This window comes from Carassius gibelio, chromosome B3, assembly GCF_023724105.1.
Source record: "Carassius gibelio isolate Cgi1373 ecotype wild population from Czech Republic chromosome B3, carGib1.2-hapl.c, whole genome shotgun sequence".
Taxonomy (NCBI): domain Eukaryota; kingdom Metazoa; phylum Chordata; class Actinopteri; order Cypriniformes; family Cyprinidae; genus Carassius; species Carassius gibelio.
Window position 1 is genome coordinate 1,832,960 of NC_068398.1, and position 23,871 is coordinate 1,856,830.

A 23,871-nucleotide genomic window follows, 5' to 3' on the forward strand; every position below is an offset into this window, starting at 1 on the left:
CAACAGTAGTAGCAGTATCACATAGATTGTACTAAATAGTAATATTTCTTGCACAATGCCTTTATGTAAAAATTAACTTTTATTTTGACGGGTTGCCATGAATACCTCATTGAGATGGCAGATGCTGAAATTACTGCAAGCGTCACGCACTTCAGTCCATGCAACCCTCTACGGACACCTTGGCAATTGAATCGTCGTTGGCTAGTAAATATTTTAGTTTACTCGCCAAACTGATATATAATTAGAACTTTAGTAATTAGAAGTAAACTTGATAACCATGTTTAAATGCATATAAGATTAACAAGGATTAATGAGCTGCTTGATTCATGAATATTAATCGGGTTTCGTGCGCTAGTTGGAACTGATTTGCTGAAATCAAAACGGACGATAATAGGTGAGCGCCAGCCAATAAGATTGCCATTTGCGCATTAACGTTACACACACTAATGTTATCGGAAAACCCAGCTGTTCTTAAAGGCTGTAGACTTCCAAAAGGAACGCCACTATTTTGACAAGAAAATACAACAAAGAATACTGTTTAAATGTAGCGTGTCAGTTCTCTCTCTCTCAGTCTCTGTGTGTGTGTGAGAGAAACCGATGGCGATCTGAGCGCCTTCACACTAGAGTTTACGGTACATTAAACACAGGTGCGCTGTGCATCAATGGAGATGAACTAAAAAAAAAAAAAAAAAAAAACAGGTCGCCTGACAGAGAGTCAAACTCTGAAGTGCTCTCTCAGAGTGTTCGGAGAGTGAACATATATCTGAGCTAAACTATTACTTGGCCTCTAACTCACACACTGGCGACTAAAATTAGATTTGATTAATTTCGCAGAAATCATCGCGATGTATGAATCAAGAACCAGGTTTGAACGAGACCTCGGTACCACCGGTCTTTTGCCCCACTAATAAATATATATATTTTTAAAATGACGGAAATCATAATATTAAACCTCTTTTATACACATATGGATGAGTGAGTCGATCGCGTGGGCGGCAAGGAGTGTGTTTTGTTTGGTCTATTGCGTATCTTGAAACACTGCCCCTTTCACACGTAAATTTGCTTAAAACATAACCGACTGTGTTTACGATAATACTTGAAGAGACAATTATTTTTAATAGTATTTATTTTTAATAGTATAATTAATAGTTTTACAGAATGTGCACGAATTGGTTAAAACACTTGATTTGGCAAGATTTAAGTGCAAACGATCAGCTATGATCCATTTAACCCTTCAAGCGAATGAACAACGCGAATCAAGTTAGGAACTTTACGTCACTATTCACGATAGACCATTGGGCAGAGCGGTGATATATTTTGGAGCCCGACTGGAAAACACAATAGCCCCAGGACATATGCGGGTGTCGCTCAATTTTATTTTATACCCATGAGTGCAGTACACCTGCATTGCGTTAGCACTCGTTAGGTTGTCATTAGTGTTTTCATTCGAACCTATCACTGTTTTCTTTTCTCCTCTCCTCTCTTTCACTCAAGTTTTTCACAAGTTCATCAAACAACCGTGGTAAGAATATTTCATCAAGCGCGGTGAGTAATGGCTTCTCCTGCTATTGTTATTTGCACCTCTTGCCACATGTACAGTTTATCTATCTCTGTCGCAGAGGAGGGATTCACATGTGATAAATGCAGGGAAATGGTAAGGCTGACAGAGAAGATTTCAGAATTAGAGATCAAAACATTAAACGGGTTCTCCCCACTCAGTGATGCACCCACTGAGAAACCTGATGAAAGTGCTCTAGTTATTGGTGATTCTATCGTACGGAACATGAATACAGAGACACTAGCCACCATAGTCAAATGTTTACCGGGAGCCAGAGCGCCTGACATCTTGGCAAATTTAAAAGTGCTAACTAATGCTAAACGTAAATACAGTAAGATTGTTATTCATGCCGGCGCTAATGATGTTCGACTTCGCCAGTCGGAGATCACTAAAAATAACATTAAATAGGTGTGTGAACTTGCAAGCATGATGTCAGACACTGTAATGTGCTCTTGCCCCCTCCCTGCTTACCGTGGTGACTAGATGCATAGCAGATTGTCATCACTCAACGCCTGGATGTCTAAGTGGTGCCCACAGAATAACATAGGTTTCATAGACAATTGGACGAGCATTTGGGGCAGACCTGACCTGTTGAAAAGGGATCGTCTTCATCCCTCCTGGGGTGGCGCCACTCTTCTCTCTATAAATATGGCAAATAGTTTTAGTGTTTATACTTAACTAACTGGGGCCCAGGTAGCAGACGGACTGGCTAAACCGACCATCTGCTAGCTGCCTCACGTCACAGTGGTCAGTTAATTCTCAGCACATAGAGACTCTTTCACCTAGATATCACACTGTGTTTGTTCCCCGAACTAGAAAATACAAAAAACATCCTAACCAAGTTAAGATTAACAATTTAATTGAGGTTCAACAAATAAAAAACAGATGCAATACGGATAAACAAATGATAAAGCTTTGCTTATTGAATATCAGATCCCTTTCTACGAAAACACTTTTTGTAAAAAATATGATCACTGATCATAATCTAAATGTGCTCCGTTTGACAGAAACCTGGCTAAAATCTGATGATTACATTATCTTAAATGAGTCCACCTCCCAAGATTACAGTTATAAACATGAGCCACGTCTAAAAGGCAAAGGGGGAGGTGTTGCTTCAATTTATAACAACGTTTTCAGGATTTCTCAGGGGGCAGGCTTCAACTATAACTCGTTTGAAGTAATGGTCCTTCATATAACATTATCCAGGGAAACAAATGTTAATGATAAATCCCCTGTTATGTTTGTACTGGCTACTGTATACAGGCCACCAGGGCACCATACAGACTTTATTAAAGAGTTTGGGGATTTTACATCCAAGCTAGTCCTGGCTGCAGATAAAGTTTTAATAGTTGGTGATTTTAATATCCATGTTGATAATGAAAAAGATGCATTGCGATCAGCATTTATAGACATTTTGAACTCTATTGAGGTTAGACAACATGTTTCAGGACCTACTCATTGTCAAAATCATACTCTAGATTTAATACTGTCACATGGAATTGATGTTGATAGTGTTGAAATTACGCAGCCAAGTGATGATATCTCAGATCATTATTTAGTTTTGGGCAAACTTCATGTAACAAGAAGTAGAATTACAATTTTGGCTATTAGTATGGAAGAACCATCACTTCTACCACAAAAGACTGCTTTTTAAGTTATCTTCCTGATGTATTCAAATTCCTTAGCATATCCAAAACCTCAGAACAACTTGATGATGTAACAGAAATTATGGACTCTCTCTTTTCTAGCACTTTAAATACAGTTGCTCCTTTATGTTTAAGGAAGGTTAAGGAAACCAGTATGACACCATTGTATAATGAACATACTCGCACCCTAAAGAGAGCAGCCCGAAGAATGGAGCGCAGATGGAGGAAAACAAAACTAGAGGTATTTCGTATTGCTTGGCGGGAAAGTAACCTATCCTACAGAAAAGCATTAAAAACTGCTAGATCCGACTACTTTTCTTCTCTTTTAGAAGAAAACAAACATAACCCCAGGTATTTATTCATTCAATACAGTGGCTAAATTAACGAAAAATAAAGCCTCAACAAGTGTTGACATTTCCCAATATCACAGCAATAATGACTTTATGAACTATTTAACTTCTAAAATCAATACTATTAGAGATAAAATTGTAACCATTCAGCCGCCAGCTACAGTATCGGATCAGACAGTGCACTATAGACCCCCTGAGGAACAGTTCCACTCATTCTCTACTATAGGAGAGGAAGAATTGTATAAACTTGTTAAATCATCTAAACCAACAACATGTATGTTAGAACCTATACCATCTAAGCTCCTAAAAGAGGTGCTTCCAGAAGTCATAGATCCTCTTCTGACTATTATTAATTCCTCATTGTCATTAGGATAAGTCCCCAAAACCTTCAAACTGGCTGTTATTAAGCCTCTCGCCAAAAAACCACAACTTGACCCCAAATAACTAGTTAATTATAGTCCAATCTCGAATCTCCCTTTTCTGTCCAAGATACTAGAAAAGGTGGTAGCCTCACAATTATATTACTTCTTAGAGAAAAATGGTATATGTGAGGATTTCCAGTCAGGATTTAGACCGTATCATAGTACTGAGACTGCTCTCCTTAGAGTTACAAATGACCTTCTCTTATCATCTGATCATGGCTTTATCTCTCTATTAGTTTTATTGGATCTTAGTGCTGCATTTGACACAATTGACCACAACATTCTTTTGCATCAACTTGAACACTTTGTTGGCATTAATGGAAGTGCATTAGCATGGTTTAAATCGTACTTATATGACCGGCATCAGTTCGTAGTAGTGAATGAAGATGTATCATATCGATCACAAGTGCAGTATGGAGTACCTCAATACTCAGTACTAGGGCCGCTACTCTTCACACTTTATGTTACCCTTGGGAGATATTATCAGGAAACATGGTGTTAGCTTTCACTGTTATGCTGATGATACTCAGCTCTATATTTCTTCACGGCCCGGTGAAACACACCAATTTGAAAAACGAATGGAATGCATAGTCGATATAAAAAACTGGATGACGAGTAATTTCTTACTGCTAAATTCTGAAAAAAAAACAGAGGTGTTAATTATAGGACCTAAAAACTCTGCATGTAATAATCTAGAACACTGTCTAAGACTTGATGGCTGCTCTGTCAATTTTTCGTCATCAGTTAGGAACCTAGGTGTGCTATTTTATTGCAATCTTTCCTTAGAAAGCCACGTTTCTAGCATTTGTAAAACTGCATTTTTCCATCTCAAAAATATATCTAAATTATGGCCTATGCTCTCAATGTCAAATGCAGAAATGTTAATCCACGCATTTATGACCTCAAGGTTAGATTATTGTAATGCTTTATTGGGTGGTTGTTCTGCAGGCTTAGTAAACAAACTACAGCTAGTCCAAAATGCAGCAGCAAGAGTCCTTACTAGAACCAAGAAGTATGACCATATTAGCCCGGTCCTGTCAACACTGCACTGGCTCCCTATCAAACATTTTATAGATTTTAAAATATTGCTTATTACGTATAAAGCCCTGAATGGTTTAGCACCTGTTTTTGAATGAGCTCATTTTACATTATAATCCTCTACGTCCGCTACGTTCTCAAAACTCAGGCAATTTGATAATACCTAGAATATCAAAATCAACTGCGGGCATCAGATGCTTTTCCTATTTGGCGCCTAAACTCTGGAATAACCTACTGTTGTACCCATTTTACCTATTCTTCGGGAGGCAGACACCCTCTTGCAGTTTAAATCTAGATTAAAGACCCATCTTTTTAACCTGGCTTACACATAACATACTAATATGCTTTTAATATCCAAATCCGTTAAAGGATTTTTTAGGCTGCATTAATTAGGTAAACCGGAACACTTCCCATACCACCCGATGTACTTGCTACATCATTAGAAGAATGGCATCTACGCTAATGTTAGTCTGTTTCTCTCTTGTTCCGAGGTCACCGTAGCCACCAGATCCAGTCTGTATCCAGATCAGAGGGTCACTGCAGTCACCCGGATCCAGTACGAATCCAGACCAGATGGTGGATCAGCACCTAGAAAGGACCTCTACATCCCTGAAAGACAGCAGAGACCAGGACCCAGATACAGATCCCCTGTCCCAGATGACCACCAGGACAAGACCACAGGAAACAGATGATTCTTCTGCACAATCTGACTTTGCTGCAGCCTGGAATTGAACTACTCGTCTGTTCAGAGGAGAACTGGCCCCCCAACTGAGCCTGGTTTCTCCCAAGGTTTTTTTCTCTCCATTCGGTCACCGATGGAGTTTCGGTTCCTTGTAGATCCCTGCATGGGCCTCAAATCTAGGCCCGAGCCCGGCCCTGGCCCGAGACGCTCAGGCCCTAGCCCGACCCGTGTCCGACTATATCCATGTTGATAATGCTCATCAGAATTATCAGCCTTAGTCCGACACGAGCCCGTGTTTTCATTTATTTATTTTATTACACAGCGGAAGCCTGCACTATTTGCAGCAATAAAAATAGATCAGTTTTGTGTTATGTTTCTTTTCATTTCTTCATCAAGTTAATTTAGAAAAATGTTTGGAGCATTTTTTTTTTTTTTTATGACGATTAACGTTAATCAGCTGAGCCGACAGCGAGTAGCCTAAAATATATTTAATCAATTAAGCCTCTCAAATCAACGCTAATAGTTTACTTGGCTACAATAAAATTCATAGATATCACACAGACAGTTTGTTTAATAAATGTTTATTTATTAAACCACAATGAGTAAAATGAAAAAAAATTTAAATACTGAGGCAGGCTCGCAACAGCGCTCGCAAACGAAATGAGAAATAGCCTACAATCTAAACAAATTAAATTAAATTAATTAAAAACAAACCTGCAGATTATCTTTCCTCAAAAATGCACAATAGAACTTCAGTCCAATAGTCCATTCTCTTTTCCATTTTCCAACAGTTCAATGAAAATAAAGTCCAGTCAAATGAAAAGTTAGAACTGTCTCTTACAGAGCATCGTGGAGAAAAAGAATAGCATCCAGAGTGGAAGGTTTTAACCCCGTCCTCCTCTCTTCGATCACTCTTCCCGCTGCACTGAAGACACGTTCGCTGCTGCTGCTGGTGGGGACACTAAACACAGAGCGAGCCAGTCTTGACAGTCGTGGTAGCAGGGTCTCGTGCTGTTTCCACCATAGCAGCACATCTCGTCCATCACCTTCCATGTTGTGATTGAGGCGCATGTATTGCTGTACTTCGTCGTCATCCTCGTCCTGCTCCACAATGTTTTCAAACTCGGCCAGCGCTCTCTTCTTTGCTGCTTGGCCCGCAGCAACAGGTGCAGACACCGAAATTCTCGCCTCTACATGAATCATCATTTTATAATTATTAGTTGGCCAACTAGGCTATGATTAATACATTAATTTAGAGGCCTATAATAGCTACTACTTCAATAAGTGGATATAAGTGAAGTATAATCGTGGGTCGCGCTGACGGAAAAGCGTGCGTGAAATTGTTACAGTATTGTTCAAAATAATAGCAGTACAATGTGACTAACCAGAATAATCAAGGTTTTTCGTATATTTTTTTATTGCTACGTGGCAAACAAGTTACCAGTAGGTTCAGTAGATTCTCAGAAAACAAATGAGACCCAGCATTCATGATATGCACGCTCTTAAGGCTGTGCTATTGGGCAATTAGTTGAATTAGTTGAAAGGGGTGTGTTCAAAAAAATAGCAGTGTGGCATTCAATCACTGAGGTCATCAATTTTGTGAAGAAACAGGTGTGAATCAGGTGGCCCCTATTTAAGGATGAAGCCAACACTTGTTGAACATGCATTTGAAAGCTGAGAAAAATGGGTCGTTCAAGACATTGTTCAGAAGAACAGCGTACTTTGATTAAAAAGTTGATTAGAGAGGGGAAAACCTATAAAGAGGTGCAAAAAATGATAGGCTGTTCAGCTAAAATGATCTCCAATGCCTTAAAATGGAGAGCAAAACCAGAGAGACGTGGAAGAAAACGGAAGACAACCATCAAAATGGATAGAAGAATAACCAGAATGGCAAAGGCTCAGCCAATGATCACCTCCAGGATGATCAAAGACAGTCTGGAGTTACCTGTAAGTACTGTGACAGTTAGAAGACGTCTGTGTGAAGCTAATCTATTTTCAAGAATCCCCCGCAAAGTCCCTCTGTTAAAAAAAGGCATGTGCAGAAGAGGTTACAATTTGCCAAAGAACACATCAACTGGCCTAAAGAGAAATGGAGGAACATTTTGTGGACTGATGAGAGTAAAATTGTTCTTTTTGGGTCCAAGGGCCACAGGCAGTTTGTGAGACGACCCCCAAACTCTGAATTCAAGCCACAGTACACAGTGAAGACAGTGAAGCATGGAGGTGCAAGCATCATGATATGGGCATGTTTCTCCTACTATGGTGTTGGGCCTATTTATCGCATACCAGGGATCATGGATCAGTTTGCATATGTTAAAATACTTGAAGAGGTCATGTTGCCCTATGCTGAAGAGGACATGCCCTTGAAATGGTTGTTTCAACAAGACAATGACCCAAAACACACTAGTAAACGGGCAAAGTCTTGGTTCCAAACCAACAAAATTAATGTTATGGAGTGGCCAGCCCAATCTCCAGACCTTAATCCAATTGAGAACCTGTGGGGTGATATCAAAAATGCTGTTTCTGAAGCAAAACCAAGAAATGTGAATGAATTGTGGAATGTTGTTAAAGAATCATGGAGTGGAATAACAGCTGAGAGGTGCCACAAGTTGGTTGACTCCATGCCACACAGATGGCAAGCAGTTTTAAAAAACTGTGGTCATACAACTAAATATTAGTTTAGTGATTCACAGGATTGCTAAATCCCAAAAAAAAATGTTTGTACAAAATAGTTTTTAGTTTGTACAGTCAAAGGTAGACACTGCTATTTTTTTGAACACACCCCTTTCAACTAATTGCCCAATTGCACAGCCTTAAGAGCGTGCATATCATGAATGCTGGGTCTTGTTTGTTTTCTGACAATCTACTGAACCTACTGGTAACTTGTTTGCCACGTAGCAATAAAAAATATACTAAAAACCTTGATTATTCTGGTTAGTCACATTGTACTGCTATTATTTTGAACAATACTGTATGTCAGTATGTCAGTGTAATTATAACGGTTGAATTATCAGATTATGAAAGTTATGAGGTTATGAAATGTCTTTCTATGTTTGTTTTTCTATCGTCTACGTCAACTTCTCTCTTTTTTTATTTTTACTAATGCGTAAAAATATAAGTAGAAGGATGACCCAAAAAAGGCCCGAGGCCCGGCCCGCATGTGAGCTGTAACGTGAAAATTGGCCCAAAGCCCGGCCCTAGGGGCATAAATAAGTCGGAGCCCGTCGGGCTCGGGCTGAAATGCAGGGCTTTAGTTCCTTGCCGTTGTCGCCTCTGGCTTGCTTAGTTGGGGACACTTCATCTACAGCAATATCATTGACTTGATTGCAAATAAATGCACAGACACTATTTAACTGAACAGAGATGACATCAATGAACTCAATGATGAACTGCCTTTAACTATCATTTTGCATTATTGACACACATTTTTCCTAATGAATGTTGTTCTGTTGCTTTGACGCAATGTATTTTGTTTAAAGCGCTATATAAATAAAGGTGACTTGACTTGACTTGACATCAGGCTCGCGATTTTACGAGCCCTGCACCTCAGATATATCCAGTTTGTGAACCATTGGTTTCCACACTGGTTTCGTTCAACAAAAGAAATGATTATTTTAAAAGATTGGCTCCAAAAGGAAACATCTGTTTAGGAATCAGATCATGAACTTGTATTACAAAGTCAAAGATGATCTATTATTGAACTTCTCAAATAAATAAATACTTCAAGTTCATCTGTAAAGCACATAGAGCTATCGTTTGAGTTCATAAACTTCTATTTCATGCATGATTCATATGGATCTGTTAACTGAATGCAAAGTTTGAGTTCTAGGAGAATGTTATTGTTGTGATGAGCATGTATCGCTCCATAGGAGTCGCTAAATGAACAGCTACTGCATGCAGATTTTTTTTTTGTTTCAACTGTGGATAAATTGTCCTATTGGTTGAAATCCCCAAACTGTTATAAGGGAAACAGGTCAATTTAGCCCCAAGGGAATCATTTAAGATTTTAAAGGGAATTTGAACAGAATCACTGTTTCACAGCTGATCACTGAGATGCCCTGCGATTCACCAAACCAGCCTTTTAACCACGGCCACATTAACAATAGGGCTAGGCGGGGCTTAAGCCCCGGGGCCCGAGCAAGAGGGGGGGCCGTGATTGGCTGTGGAGCCAAACACTAACGTTACATTGAGTGATAACGCGCCGACATACAAGAAAGAGCTCAGAGCAGCTTACTGGGTTGCAAACCGTTCCACATAATACGGAATTGTCCCGTATTCGACACATAAAAGTCTTGTTCCGTATTGAACTGATATGGAATGCACTTTGTTCCGTATTTTTGAGAATCAATTCAGTGCAAATCCATGACAGACACACACATAGCTTCTAACATATGTCATACTATGACAGGAGACATTTGTAGGCTGTGATAAGAAAAAAAAAAAATGACGGTGCGGTATAGGCCTACTAATTTCTCCCCGTTTGTCTTTGATCAGCGTAGCATTTTTAACATCTTGGAACGTCATCAGAGAATGCCCTTTTAATTGGTGATTTCAGTCATTGTGAGTCATGTATCGTAGTAACGATGATGACAAGTGACAACAGTGGGAAATGTAAAAATGACTACCTCCAAGCGGCAGGTGAAAAAGAAATGAGCACAAAAATATAGAATTGAATGGAAAAATGACTACCCATGGCTGGAATACGTGAGGGGGAAATGAATACATGGCCACTGTACCATATGCCATCGCGTTTTTTCTTTTTGTCACGGCGGAGTGTGTGATATTAAGCAGCATGCATCAGACGATAATCACAAGGAGCGTGAGACTGCGGGCACGGGACAGGAGGAGCGAGGTCAAGGTTCCTAGACTCCAGAGGCTAATATGGTAGGCTGTGTAATCATGTGGATTTTTAGAACTCAAATACAGTTGATAAGAAAGTGATTATATTAAAAGAGATGGTACAGGTTTAGCCTAACATTCCATATACATCTCCCCAGTGTCTCCCTTGTGTTCCTGTCTCCCACTCCTTCATAATGTGGCAATCATTTCTTAATATATAATAATACATCATTATAAAAATAATGATGGGTTTCTTAATAAGGTATCTGAAGGAGGGAAATTATTATTTAATTAATATAGATTTTTTTTTATGTATTATTGTTTTGCACTGGAAAGTTAATTATAATGAAAGTATAATTATATACAGATATTTGCACTACACATCCTTAAAATGTTGTGTAATTAAATTAAACATATTTTTTTGCACTGGAAAGAACATTCTAGAAGTCTAATTCTATTGAACGAGTTTTGCACAAGGCTACAGAAAACTTTTCTTCAAATGCAAAGGCTACAGAAAATTTTTCTTCAAATGCAGTCTAAGCCAATGAGTTTTGAATGTTATATGTTGTATTTGTTTAGGTTAAAAATAAAACGTTTTATAAACTAAACAAATCCATGGTTCATTGTTGGCAAAAGAATCATGATAGCCTTCCTATTTCACATCTATGTGGTTCAGTCTTGTATATTGATTAGGCCTATTTTGCTATTCTATAAATATATAGGCCTAATAAGTTGTATTATAATATGCTATAATGTATGAAATATTTTTATCTAAATGTATCAATTAGTTTCCACAATATTCACCAGAAGTCACCATTTCAGGAGTTATTTTTCAAAATGTTCTTCTGTGGGGACATGTCACCCGGAGAGAATTCATTTTGTAAATGCTGGTTCTGAGAGGATGGTGAACTTGAGACTGTTTTGCACAGGGCACTTGACTTGAGTTCAGACCCTGAGGTCTTAAAATGACAGAAGCTGCTAATAAAGCTGCTGTCACCATTTGTGTCAATGTTAATAAAACATCAGAAAGAAAGTAATTTACTGCCCTTGACAGAATCACTTTTGTAAAATAAACAATATATATATATATATATATATATATATATATATATATATATATATATATATATATATATATATATATATATATATATATAAGTGCTGGAAAAAATTAAATCGCATCCAAAATAAAAGTTTGTGTTTGCATAATATAAATGTGTGTACTGTGTATAATTATTTTGTATATATAAATACACACATATGCATGTATATATTTAATATTTTTATTTATTTATATATAAATTATTTATATTTATATATAATATAAATTATATATAAATGTATATACATGCAAAATATTTTAAATGAATACATGCATATGCATGTATTTATATACAAAATAATTATACACAGTCCACACACATATATTATGCAAACACAAACTTTTATTTTGGATGCAATTAATTTTTTTCCCAGTACTAATATATATATAGGGGTGTAACGGTTCACAAAATTCATGGTTCGGTACGTTTTTGATACAGCAAAAAGAAAGAAATGCCAGAGAATTTTCCTTGATTTCTTTTTTTTTATATTACAACTAACATAATAAAGTGTGATATTTTTTACTTTGATTAATTCTGGAGCTATAATTGATTCTTCTTATGAGCATATAAAACAAAACAGCTTCTTGGAAAAAATTAAATTGTAGTAGTTATAAACCAAGGTTTATTTTATTTCAGATTAAAATTTGAGGGCAGCAATTGTATTCTTGTCAAAATAAAACCGACGTAATGTTATGGTGTACTCACACTAGGCACGGTTGCCATGAACCGGGCCCGAGTACGATTGTCCCCCCTCCCCACTCCCCCTCTGGCCTGCACTCACATACAGGGTTTCAGCATTCGTGACGGAGCACGCTTACGTCATTATGGTGCGACGGTTTCAGGATAAACAGGAAGAGCGGCGCTCTCTGAACACAATGGAATGCATCTCTCCGTTTTCTTTGTGGATAATTTTGTGTTGTTTGGTCCACATCCTGTTGTTAAACAGATGTGTCGCCTTAGTGGCGCGAAAATTTTCACGTAATCGTGCTGCTCATATGAGGATGTTTGCAAGGTACCAGCTGAAGTGCAGCAAGGACTTTGCAGTTTTTATTTTTTATGCGTTTTGCACCTCTGCCGTAGACCAAAGCGACTTTTCCCTGCCATGTTGGTTTTGGAGCGTCGCAAAACCGTGACGCAACGCGTCCTTTTCCGTGCTCCGGCACGGTTAGGGCTCACACTGCATGCGAACCGCGCCCGAGTCCAACTGAACCATGCCCTGGCCCACCTCTTCCAAGCGGGCCAGGGCCGGCTAATCGAGCCGCGCCCGGGCACGATTCGGAGCACTCACAATAGTCAAACGAACTGCGCTTTGGTGGTCAAACGCACTCGGGCACGGTTCAAACTGGCTAGTGTGAGTACACCCTTACTTGAAGGCTTTATAGCCTACTATTCCTGCCAAACTTTCATGTGTTTCAGTGTTACTACAGTAAATCCATGGTGAATGTTGCAGATCTGGACACTGGATAGTTCATTCACGGCACAATGTTTCTTCCTGGTTTCCACGCGCTGTTTGATCCGTTAATAACGGAGAAATTTGAATGTTTCTCTCTAGATCTCGCAGCGATGTTATTACTTCTGTGGCAAATTCAAATGCTTTCTTTACTGGATCTCTTATTAGCGCTGTGTAGTAACAGCGTCGCATGATCACGATCGGCTCGCGCTGCACTGGTCCAAACTGATAAACGGTCCGTCAACCACACAATAACGAGCAGTTTCGTTCCGCTTGCATTATGTTTGCCATTTGATGTTGGGCACTGTTGTAGTCGCGTCGGCGTCTCTTACATTATGAGCGCGCTTGCCACGCGCAACGCGCCTACATTTGAAATAACGAAATTGTAATTGAAATTGGCATTGTTAGCATATTATTTTTTTTAAACTTTGAAAAAAATATTTTTATATAAAATTATATGTGCATTTTGCCATTCAGATACACACGATGCTCGCAGTGTTTTCCCCCACGCCGGCCACGCCCCCAACTATGACTAGATGCCGACTGTATCTATATCCGCTCACGCGCCCCCCTGTGAACTCTGCCGCCCCCCTGACCCCAGGTTGGGAACCAATGCTTTATACAGTGGAATATTATTCAGTGCTTTAAGTTTTTCAAGTAGCTATTTTCTTAATTGTATATTGTAAAGGTGAAAACTATCTATTAGCACAGTAACAAGATCGGCAGTTTAAGACATTGACTTGTAAGCACAAAACACAAGATAATTATCTTTTCAATATGAGTAAGGCTTTATTAGATAAATCTAAGACATATAAACTATTGGCTTTTGTGTGTTAAAATCTTAACACACAAAAGCACACACTCACACATTCACACAAGTTGCAGGGAGACCGAAAGTTAGGGAGAGATGAGTTTAAGAGAATGGAAATGTGAAATCCCAAGTTTACAGCAATATGTTAAATTGCATAGACATGAACAACAGTCAATCACTTAATTAACCCTTGCATTGAGTTCCTCAATGAGGTTAAAATTATATTAGACACACCAGTAAAGATCAGAGTCTGGAGGTAAAGTTACGTGTGTCTCCTGTGTAAAGGGAGTTGAAAGGGGGTTTCCCGATGTCGCTGATTGGCTGGAAGTTCAGTAGTCGCTGAAATGATGTCTTGGGAATCCCTTGGTTGGGCGTTGGCTGACGATGCAGAGTTCTGTGGGCTGGTTGAAGTTGAACTCGTAGACTCAAGGTCAGACGTCGGAGACTCGACATAAAACTTAACTCAGAACACGAAACTCTCAAACGGAAAAGAAAAGAAGTAAAGTTTTGGCGAGACTAGGTGGTGTTTCTTCTCATCGTGGCTAAGTAGCAGCAGGCATGCAGACCGAAGCACGCTGGAACCACACTCAAAGAACAGTGATGACTAACAGCATGGCTAAAAGCTAAAGCTAGGAAGCAAAGTTACGAGCTAAAAGCTAAAAGCATACTAAAAGCTGGCAGAACTGATAGCAAAAGCAAAGCTAAAACTAAAAGCAAACATGACTAATAGCAAAAGCTAAGAAGCATAGCTAAAACTTAAAGTAAGATTTTATGGTGTCCTAAGTATTTAAACTGGTCTGTTGGCCACACCTCAAATGTTGTCTTGAACAATCAGATATTGTCTTGGCTCGGGGGTATCATAAATCATATGTTGTCTTATCAAGCACGTGGTCGGAATTTTCCCGCTCTTGCAGGGTCTAATTTTGGAAATGATTCCTATAACAAGAATATGATACATTTAGCAAATAACTGATGGTCAGCAGTTTCAAGCTAACAGATTCAAAAACGTACACACCAAACATGAATATATCCTTAAGCTATCCAATAGTTATTAAAAAAAAAAAAAAAAACATACACTGTAAGTGATTAAACATGATAGTCAAATGTGTGGGTCCCAGTCCGCCACTGTGTTCATGAATGGGGTAAACTGATCTTTAAATTACTATGGTAACACTTTATAATAACTGCATGCTATTAATCATTAGTTAAGCATTAGGAAACAGTTAATTCATCATTTATAAAGCATTAATAGACATTTATAAGCAGTTTATAAATACAGATATAAATGCTTTATACCTGATTTAAAAGCATATCTATAATGTATTTAATAATTGTTTTTTCATACTTTATTAATGATCAATTTATCATTTCTAAATTAAGTATAGCATTATTTACACACCGATTATTAAGTTGTCGTCAATGGTTCATAAGATCACTTAGAAATTGTAAGTAAATGATTAATAAACTATTTAAATGTGCATTCATCTTTTTATTCAGACATACAGTAATAGTTACTTATATTGTTAATAAATGGTTTATTAACATGTATTTCTACTGTAATTCAGGGTTAATTCAGGTAGTTTTAAAACATATGTAGTTGTTAGTTAACTATTTTTGTGAGCTCAACTAAAGTGAGGACTATTTATGCCTTGTAAAGCTTTTACAAATGAGATTTAAATGCTGTTAATATTCCTATGTTCTGTATCACTGTGTGGTGTTTGTTTACGTTTTTTGTTTAGAAGACACCTGAGCTTTTAAATATCCTTTATAAATGCTTTACAAGGCATAACTTGTAAAGTGTTATCTCTTTGTAAATCATTAACATTACTATATTACATTATATTTGACTTAAACACTTTTGACTACAGTGTTGGGCCGAGTCCCAAAACACACTTGTAGCCAATCAGAAGTAAGGGGCGTGTCTTGTAAGGATAGCGAGAAGAGAGCGCTTAATTTAAGTGCACAGACTGATATTAGTAGATCCACTACAAATAGATAAATAGAGGTGAAGTCCTTTCGGGGTATGGGCGTTTTTTTTTTTTTGGTGCTTAAAAAATCAGCATCGTTTGGTAAAAAGGCTGAATGTTGGTTGGAGGAGTTTGGCCCAAATCAGTCGAGTGATATGTGGCCCAAATCAGGCTAAGATCTGGCACCATATTGTGTGACCCTCGATAAACAAGATAAATACAATGTTGCATGATAATGGTTAAATGATCACAGACATTTTAATGAAGTGTAGTATTGTTAAAAATGAAGTCTGTGAAATGGAAAGTCAAAACAGAATGAGACATTATCATTTAAAAATTAAGCAAATCAATCAAGTGCATTAAACCGCACTTAAATATAATTTAATTACATTTTATATTATTATACTTGGTACAAATAATGTTAGAATCCTTACATGAAAAGAGAGAGAGATAATTTAACCGTTATCATCTAATATCTATTTGGTTTACTATGGGTGCCGTTAAGAAGTTTTACAACAAGTTTTATGGCAACGATATCAACGATTTCGTCAGAGATAGCGTGTTTTGAATGCGTGCCTTGACAGTAGTGTTGTCACGATACCAAAATTATTGTTTCGATACCGATACCTAGTCAAGAATTGTGATTTTATTTTAAAACCGGGACAACATTCTAATCATATAACACAGTAATAAATGAACACATGAACAGCAGTTAAACATTTGAACAAAATATGAAATATCAAAATATAAAAAATAAAAGAGCAATGACATCTAAGGTAAAGAAAGAATAAATTTAGCAGCATTATCTCAGTTATAATAAGAAACATAAGAGTAATAAATTTATCTTGATTCTGAACTTTGAATAAAAATATGAACGGCGATTATATTAAACAATGTTTCTGAACTCAGAAGATTAAATGTCAAAAGATTTTCAATTAAAGCAATGGCATTCAAGTAAAAAACTAAAAACAAATAAAATTTAGCAGCAATATCTCAGATATTGTAACTTATTCTGTGACTGTCAGTTGTGCAACCTTTTCTTTCAGAGGAGAAAACTCAGCCAGTGAGCTTTAATGAGCGTCATCTTTATTTAGCGTCATCTTTTTCTACAGTCATGGACCGGCGGCCACAGTAAAATTTGTGCTCGCTCATGCAGCCTAGTGATGCGCAGGTCGGGTTTTTTTCCAACCCGTGGGTCCCGCTTTAATGAAATTATTTGGCCCGCCCCAGCCTGCTAATAAAGTAACATTACTTTACCCACCCCGACCCGCAGATCGGGACATCACGGAAGGTACGTTGCTACTAGACTCATATTTCTCGTTCACTGAAGCTCCTCCCTCCACAGCAGCGCGCGAGCACAGCGCTATTAGCAGCGCATGCGCAGCTCCTGAACAGTTCTGTGAACTCATTCACGAATGAGAAGATCTCTCGATCTCGTTCATTGAAGGGCGGATTCGTCCAGGATGACAGGATGAAACGTCAAAGAGTTACTCTAGATGTGACGGAGCATGTGATTTTGTTGAATGTAGTGAACGAATCCGCCCTTCACTCGAACGAGATCGAGAGATCTTCTCATTCGTGAATGAGTTGAATGAACTGATACATCTCGTTAATGAACGTAATGAATGAGCATACAGGGTCAGTGAGCCAAGCATGTAAATCTCGATCAGCAATCAGCAGATACAAAGCGCAGTTATAGGTGCTGTGCAGATACACTCATATTTAGCATACAGAACATAACTCCACGTTTAATCCCCGATTAATATGAATATTATATATGAACTGTCTGACCAAACAAATCGCTGTAGTGCTTTTTTGCTGCTTGCATGAGGATAAAAAACACAGACGTCCATACCCAGATAGCAATTACATTTGGCCCGGATCCGTTTTAAGCCCCTTGCCTCCGTTTCTATCTTAGAGACGTTTTCTGATTGTGAACCAGATCCGTGCCAGATAGAGGTTTCAGCTTAAACATTCTAACTGTCATCAGTTCAGTATTTATATAATTTTACAGATCTGGCCCAGATCACTTTTCCCATAGGTAACCGAAAGACATTAGCTGTGTCTGATACTGATTTGGTCCAGATCTGCAATATGAATCTGAGCCGATACTGTTTTCACATAGGCTACACTGGTGTGGCCCGAATCTGTGATACATATCTGAGCCGAATGCATTTAAAAAAGGGCTAAAAACTGCTCTGGCCCATATCTGCAAAACGGATTTGAGCCAACACTGTTTTGACCATAGACTGTCAGAGACTAACGTTCCCTGATGTGGACCACATCCGAAATACTTATCTCAAACTGTGTGAAGAACTCCGTGGAATAAACATTTTCAAGCTGTTTATCTAGAGCATGAGATAAATGCATTGTCTTTAAGCTGAGCAATATTATCAGTGTTTAAAAACTATACAGCAACATTTTGTGATGCTATAAGATCCGTTACAGCACTGGTCCGTTTGAGCTCCGTTTTAGGTCCGTTTTACGACAGCGCCAAAAGTGCCAAGTGAACGTTGGGTCTCGCTTGACTGTCGTCTTGCAGATACGGTCCACATCCGTACTACGGACTTCAGTCAGAAGCGCCAAAAAATAATAAAACATATCATCAAACCAAGCTGTCAACGGAGATTTATCTGACCAGCTAGGCTACCACACGTAAGTTTTTATGTGTCTTTGTGTTTATTATGTACATCTATTTTTATGCGTTTATTCTAATTTACTGTCTATTACTTAAACGTGCAAGTGAAATGCTGTTTGCTTGGTAGATAGCAGTTACAGGCTGTTATTTGCGCACCAGTCTGTGTTATGTTAAAGCCGCATCTGCTATAGCGCTATGAGTGTAGCACAGAATAGTAGAGGTGTGCGATACCGCTAGATTTGGTATCGATCCGATACCAAGTAATACAGGGCCAGTATCGCCGATACCGATACCAATACCAATACTTTTTAATAATTAAGGTGGATGCGTCTTCAACCTAAATCTAAATGAATTTTCATGACTTTTAATTGTTTTTGTGATTTGCATTTTGGGTTATTAATCAGTACTACAAAAGCTTTTGTTCAGAAACAACTTTTGGTTACTTCTGTTTTATTTAAAAAAACAAAGTTACAAAATTATTACTTCACAAATATAAAAAAAAAAATGTAAAAACAAATTCTCTTTTCAAGTAGCATGTTAATAAAAAAAAATTCTCCTCTTTAGTGCACTTCTTTTCAGGATTTTTTTTTCTAAAACAAAGTCACAAAGTTTTACTTCACAATGTAAAACAAGTTCTCCTTGTACAAAATTCCTGAAGCCGACATCTTCCACTATGGAAAGAGGCTGCAGGTCCTTCACAATCATTTCTGATAGGCGCCTTGTAATATCCACTGCTCTTGGAGAATCAGCTATTGATAAAATAATAAATAATAAAAATAATTAAGTCTGGTGCACATCTATGTGTAGTTTAAATATAGAAACTAGTATCACTTTCACAGCTAACACAAAAAGGGTAGATCGGCCTGAAAATACAGCCATACAACGCTCCTCTTTCTCTCCGCCTCTGACTGACTGCTGTTAGAAAAGCGCGGCTGAGCGGTGCGCGCGCCTGACTGCTGGTGGTAGCGCTAGTGGTGAGTCACGTGACGGTACAACACAGGAGACGGGGCGGAGAGCAGTGTCGAGCACGAGCAGCACTCTTGAGAGCTTGCTCTGCTCTGTGACAGCAGCAGCATTTTGACAAACACGGCCAGGTCGCAAAACGAGAGAAACTGAAACTTAAGTATCGATATTTTCCCGTTGGTATCGATCAATACCGATACCAACGTTGGTATCGATATTATCGATATTAGTATCGATCTGCCCACCTCTACAGAATAGACCAATTATAGGATAACCGAATCAACTTTTTAATATCATAGCATATATTTGCGCTAATGTGCTGAATTTTAAAAGTTAGTCTTAGCGATGTCCAGACGAGTAAAAAACTTCGTTCAATAAAAAAAAAAAAAACACACATGGCTTGTTTCTCAAGTCCAAATTTCATTTTTTAACTTGTTTGAAATGGATTGAATCATTATTTAAAATAATCTTGGAGATTTCTGAATTGCCTAAATTATAAATGCAGCCGGTTGAAGCCTGCAGCGATGTTTTTCATTTGTTATGGCAGTATATATATATATATTTTTTTTTTGAGAATGTTGCACTCCTGTTGCTGTTATTCTGCACGAAACTTCATGCCAATAAATAAGAAATATTGCTGACTTGTGCGTTTCCAGCGCTCTCTTTACGTTCGTCCGTTATTCGATGTTGAAAAAGGAAACGTCTTTTTTTAGACATGGAAAATCGATTCAATAAACACTTATGTCTTAAAAATCGAAAATGATTTTTTCACAAAAGTAACAGCCCTAGAAATAGGGAGATGAGTGAAGTAGCCTACTTTTACTCGCTAAGAAGTACGAGGATAAACGACATAAAAGAGGATGACAATCGATCCTTCCCGCAGATTTCTTTTGATTCAATTCTTCCAGTTTTGACGTCTTCGTAAAACATCATACACCAACAATAATGCCTTCTGTTTATTCTTCTTATTCTTTTTATTACCAGGCCTAATTGGGGCTACGTCTTAACCTCAATGGACATAGTTCATTTGTCTTATTCAGTTTTACATGACCAGTTTTTTTTTTATTATTAGGCTATTATTTTATTACAGTTCCATCAAATAATGCACAAATTGTTATAGAAGTAGGCCGAGAAGGATGGGCATATCTTCATTTTGAGCAAATGCAATATACGTCTGCCTGTTTTGTCGTCATGTAGGACCAGCACTGATCCAAATGTCTCATTAAACCTAATCAGTAATGCTGTTTTCCAGGTGCTGAAGCTGTGCTATAAGGTGGTTTGCCCTTTCGGCGGACAGGAGAGGAGGGCGCGAGGAGAGACTGGCGCGTCAGCAGCAGGAGCAGCAACAGCTGCCACAGCACCTATAGTGAATTTGTTTAAGTGCATGTTTTTTTTTCTTCCACGTTGTGTTTATAGCCTGTGCGTTTCTTTTTATCCATTAATTATGCGTATGTTGTTGACTGTGTTTTGTGTTAATTGTTGACTTTGTTCATGCCTTTGTTGTTCGTTTTTTATAATTAAAATATGAATTCGTGGTCATTAATTCTGTGTTTGTTAACTTTGTTCATGTTGTTTTAGTATGACAAAAATGCCGAAAATAAGGCAAAAGGTCAATCCAGTGGTGATTTAAGCGGATTCGTAACACATCCGGCACAGCTCCGGTAGGCGGAATCGTTTCACGCACCCGTTACGTATCTGTAACGGGATGATCAGGCAGCGCTGGATCGGCGCTGGCACATATCCGCAACAACCCCTAAAAACAGACCAGAAACGGCTTCGGCCCGATGTGCGTTTGGACTCAGGAACGAGTCCGTGAGGCGGATGCATGCCAGACCCGTCTCTATCGTTTTGCGGTTGCGGCCCTGTTCCGTTACAGCGTCTAGTGGCTATCTGGGTAGGGAGGCACTGGAAGCGTGCGTTGCACACACCAACATAAAATATGTCTCTTACAAATCTGGAACGCAGTTGTAGCCAGGTTTTATAATGAGAAACCCTATTTAGCTGTCTAACCTAGTCACGGAAGGGTTAACTTTCATTTTGATTCTTTGATGGACTTGTGAGTGAGCCAATGGGTGAATTTTATGAGGTACTGAACTGACCAATCAGCTGCCAGCTAGGCTCCGTTACAGTTACGCCTCTAGTTTTGTGTCACTGCACGTTCTTTTGGCGCTTGCATTTGAGCATAGAAGGCTGCGTTATCTGCTTGGTAAGATGAACGAAACAATATAAAGTTAATTAAACAAGTTCTGTAATCATTATCGATTATACTAACTATACCTTATTGTAATATAGAGTGTAAACGAAAGCTGTGCCTGAATCCACTGTTATCACGGAGCTAAAAGCAGTGAATTCCGTTAAAATGGTGAGTTGTTTATCTGTCTGAGATCGCTAATATTCATGCTAACAGGCCAGGCAAAGGTGCTCATTGTGTAAAGCTAAAAGTGTAAGGTGTAAAGCCTGCAGTGTGCATATGTTAATAAGGTAATTAGCCACAATAGGCTAGCGAAATACTGGTTAATGTGTTTGAAACCATAAAGAAATGTTAACTTTTCATACTGTTGATAAATAGTTAGTTTGTTAAATAATGATGTTAAAAATTGTAGATTTAATTGTGGTCACTGAAGCTTAAAGAGGTAATAATTTTTAGTGCATTCTTTCCACTGTTACCGGTGCAGAGGGGGATAAATAAGCACACTAACGCCTTAATGCCTCTAATTTAAAGTGATACAATTTGATTAATGTTTACATGCAATTTATGCAGTTTTATTCTTCATACTGTTAATGTTACTACCGTAAGGTTTCATAAAACTTGATTTTGAAATGTGTCTTTATGGAGGATGTAATTTATGTAAATTTAATTTTGATACTAGAGAGAAATTTATATGGTTTTGATACCTGAGAAGAAAACATAAGAGCTGTTGTACAACGAGAGAAAGATTTTTATACTGCATTATAGGTGTACTGAAATATTATTTCATTTTATTTTGTAGAAGCCTGTAGCAGTCCATTTATTCACTGAATGGTAATTGAAAGAAATGATTTGGCCTTATTTATAGGTCAGGTTTTGGTAAAGAGTTGGAAACATCGTGCAGAGATCCTTTCCACGGAGTGATACAGATCCACACGTTCCAGACGTTCTCCCAGAGATTCATAGATTCCCAGTCCGGGTGGCTGGGTGGCGAGCCAACCGTGTTTGTGACTCTGACTTTAGACGAACTGCCTGGATCATCCTCTTCATCTTCGTTGTGGTAGGACAAAAACTAACTCAGAGTTAAAAAAAGGGCCCCAACGGTGAAACTGAACTTTTGTCAACCAAGGCAAAACGAACCGAGGACGAACTGAGCTCAACGATTCTGATACGAGAGGGTTTTCTTTTGTTTTTTGTGCGCACTTTATTATTTTAGTTTGTTATTTTTCATAAATGTGTTTTTGCTTGTATGTATGTTTCACCCTGTGAATTTAATACAGGTTTGTCTAGATTGTCATTCTGGTGTGGTATTCCTTTTTTAATTGATCTTCAATTCTCAGGCTCTTAACAATTTAGCGTCTTCTGATTCTGGTCCAAATCGTATTTATGATAACCTCTATGACTACTTTAGACTATTAAATCTATGTACGTTATTACTACCTCGTAATAAGGGTTACATTATTGGCGAGCCAGCCAGGAGCCAGAGACATTGAATATCAATATTGAAAGAATACGCAAAATGGATTTCATACAGAAGTCAGGTGTTAAAATTCCAAATTCAGTGATCGTTAGTGGGGTAACACAGGTAGCAGATCAGGATGAGCAAGTCGTTGACTTCCTTAGGGAGTACGGTTCCATCGAAGTAGCCATTCTCGTTGATGATTCTAAATCAGAATTTTACCAAAACCTGATCATTGAGTTTTCGAGCGGTTCAGCTTTAGTGAACTTAGAGCCACTTTTGCCATTCACACACACAGTGCAGGGTGATCCATGTGCTAAATATGTTGTAAAAGCATTAAGCAGTGTGTACACTACGCAGATTGGCAGTAATGCTACAAAAACGTATCTAGCTGAGTTAAAGGGCTTAGCCAAGCTAAGTGGAAAAGACTATGGGGAGGTGTTGAAAGAGATGATGTCTCAGATTGGTGAAGATATTGAAGCTATGAAACCCGTAGGTATAGATGTCTCCCCTTCACATGTCGAGACCCCAGTTGTGACACTTCAACCCCCTACCCCTGAAGATCAACAGCCCCTAGTCTCACTCTTGAATGCCCCACGGGAAGGAAATCGCTTAAATGCCACTGATTCAGTCCTGTTCACTAATGGAGGGAAAGCTCCGTCCCTTTCAGTGAGTGACATAAACCCAGCAGAGATACAGAAGGTGGTGGTTGAGCATATTGTGAGGAGTGAAGGTGTTAGCCCACACTTGCAATCTC

General features: G+C 38.3%; 2 protein-coding genes and 2 long non-coding RNA genes across 6 annotated transcripts in view; 2 read left to right on the top strand and 2 right to left on the bottom strand.

Moving 5' to 3' along the window:
• LOC127952173 (zinc finger protein 93-like) overlaps positions 1-23,871 on the bottom strand; it is a 119,894-nt gene that overhangs the window by 4,970 nt on the left and 91,053 nt on the right. The gene's annotated exons all lie outside the window — the stretch shown is intronic.
• Positions 1-23,871, bottom strand: part of LOC127952186 (zinc finger protein 665-like) — a 117,132-nt gene that overhangs the window by 2,278 nt on the left and 90,983 nt on the right. The window lies entirely within an intron of this gene.
• On the top strand, positions 18,232-21,010 carry LOC127952252 (uncharacterized). Its single transcript, XR_008152880.1, has 2 exons — positions 18,232-18,521; positions 20,720-21,010. It is a non-coding gene; the product is annotated as an uncharacterized LOC127952252 (long non-coding RNA).
• On the top strand, positions 21,510-22,843 carry LOC127952225 (uncharacterized). The gene is made up of 3 exons (XR_008152847.1): positions 21,510-21,673; positions 21,760-21,829; positions 22,524-22,843. It is a non-coding gene; the product is annotated as an uncharacterized LOC127952225 (long non-coding RNA).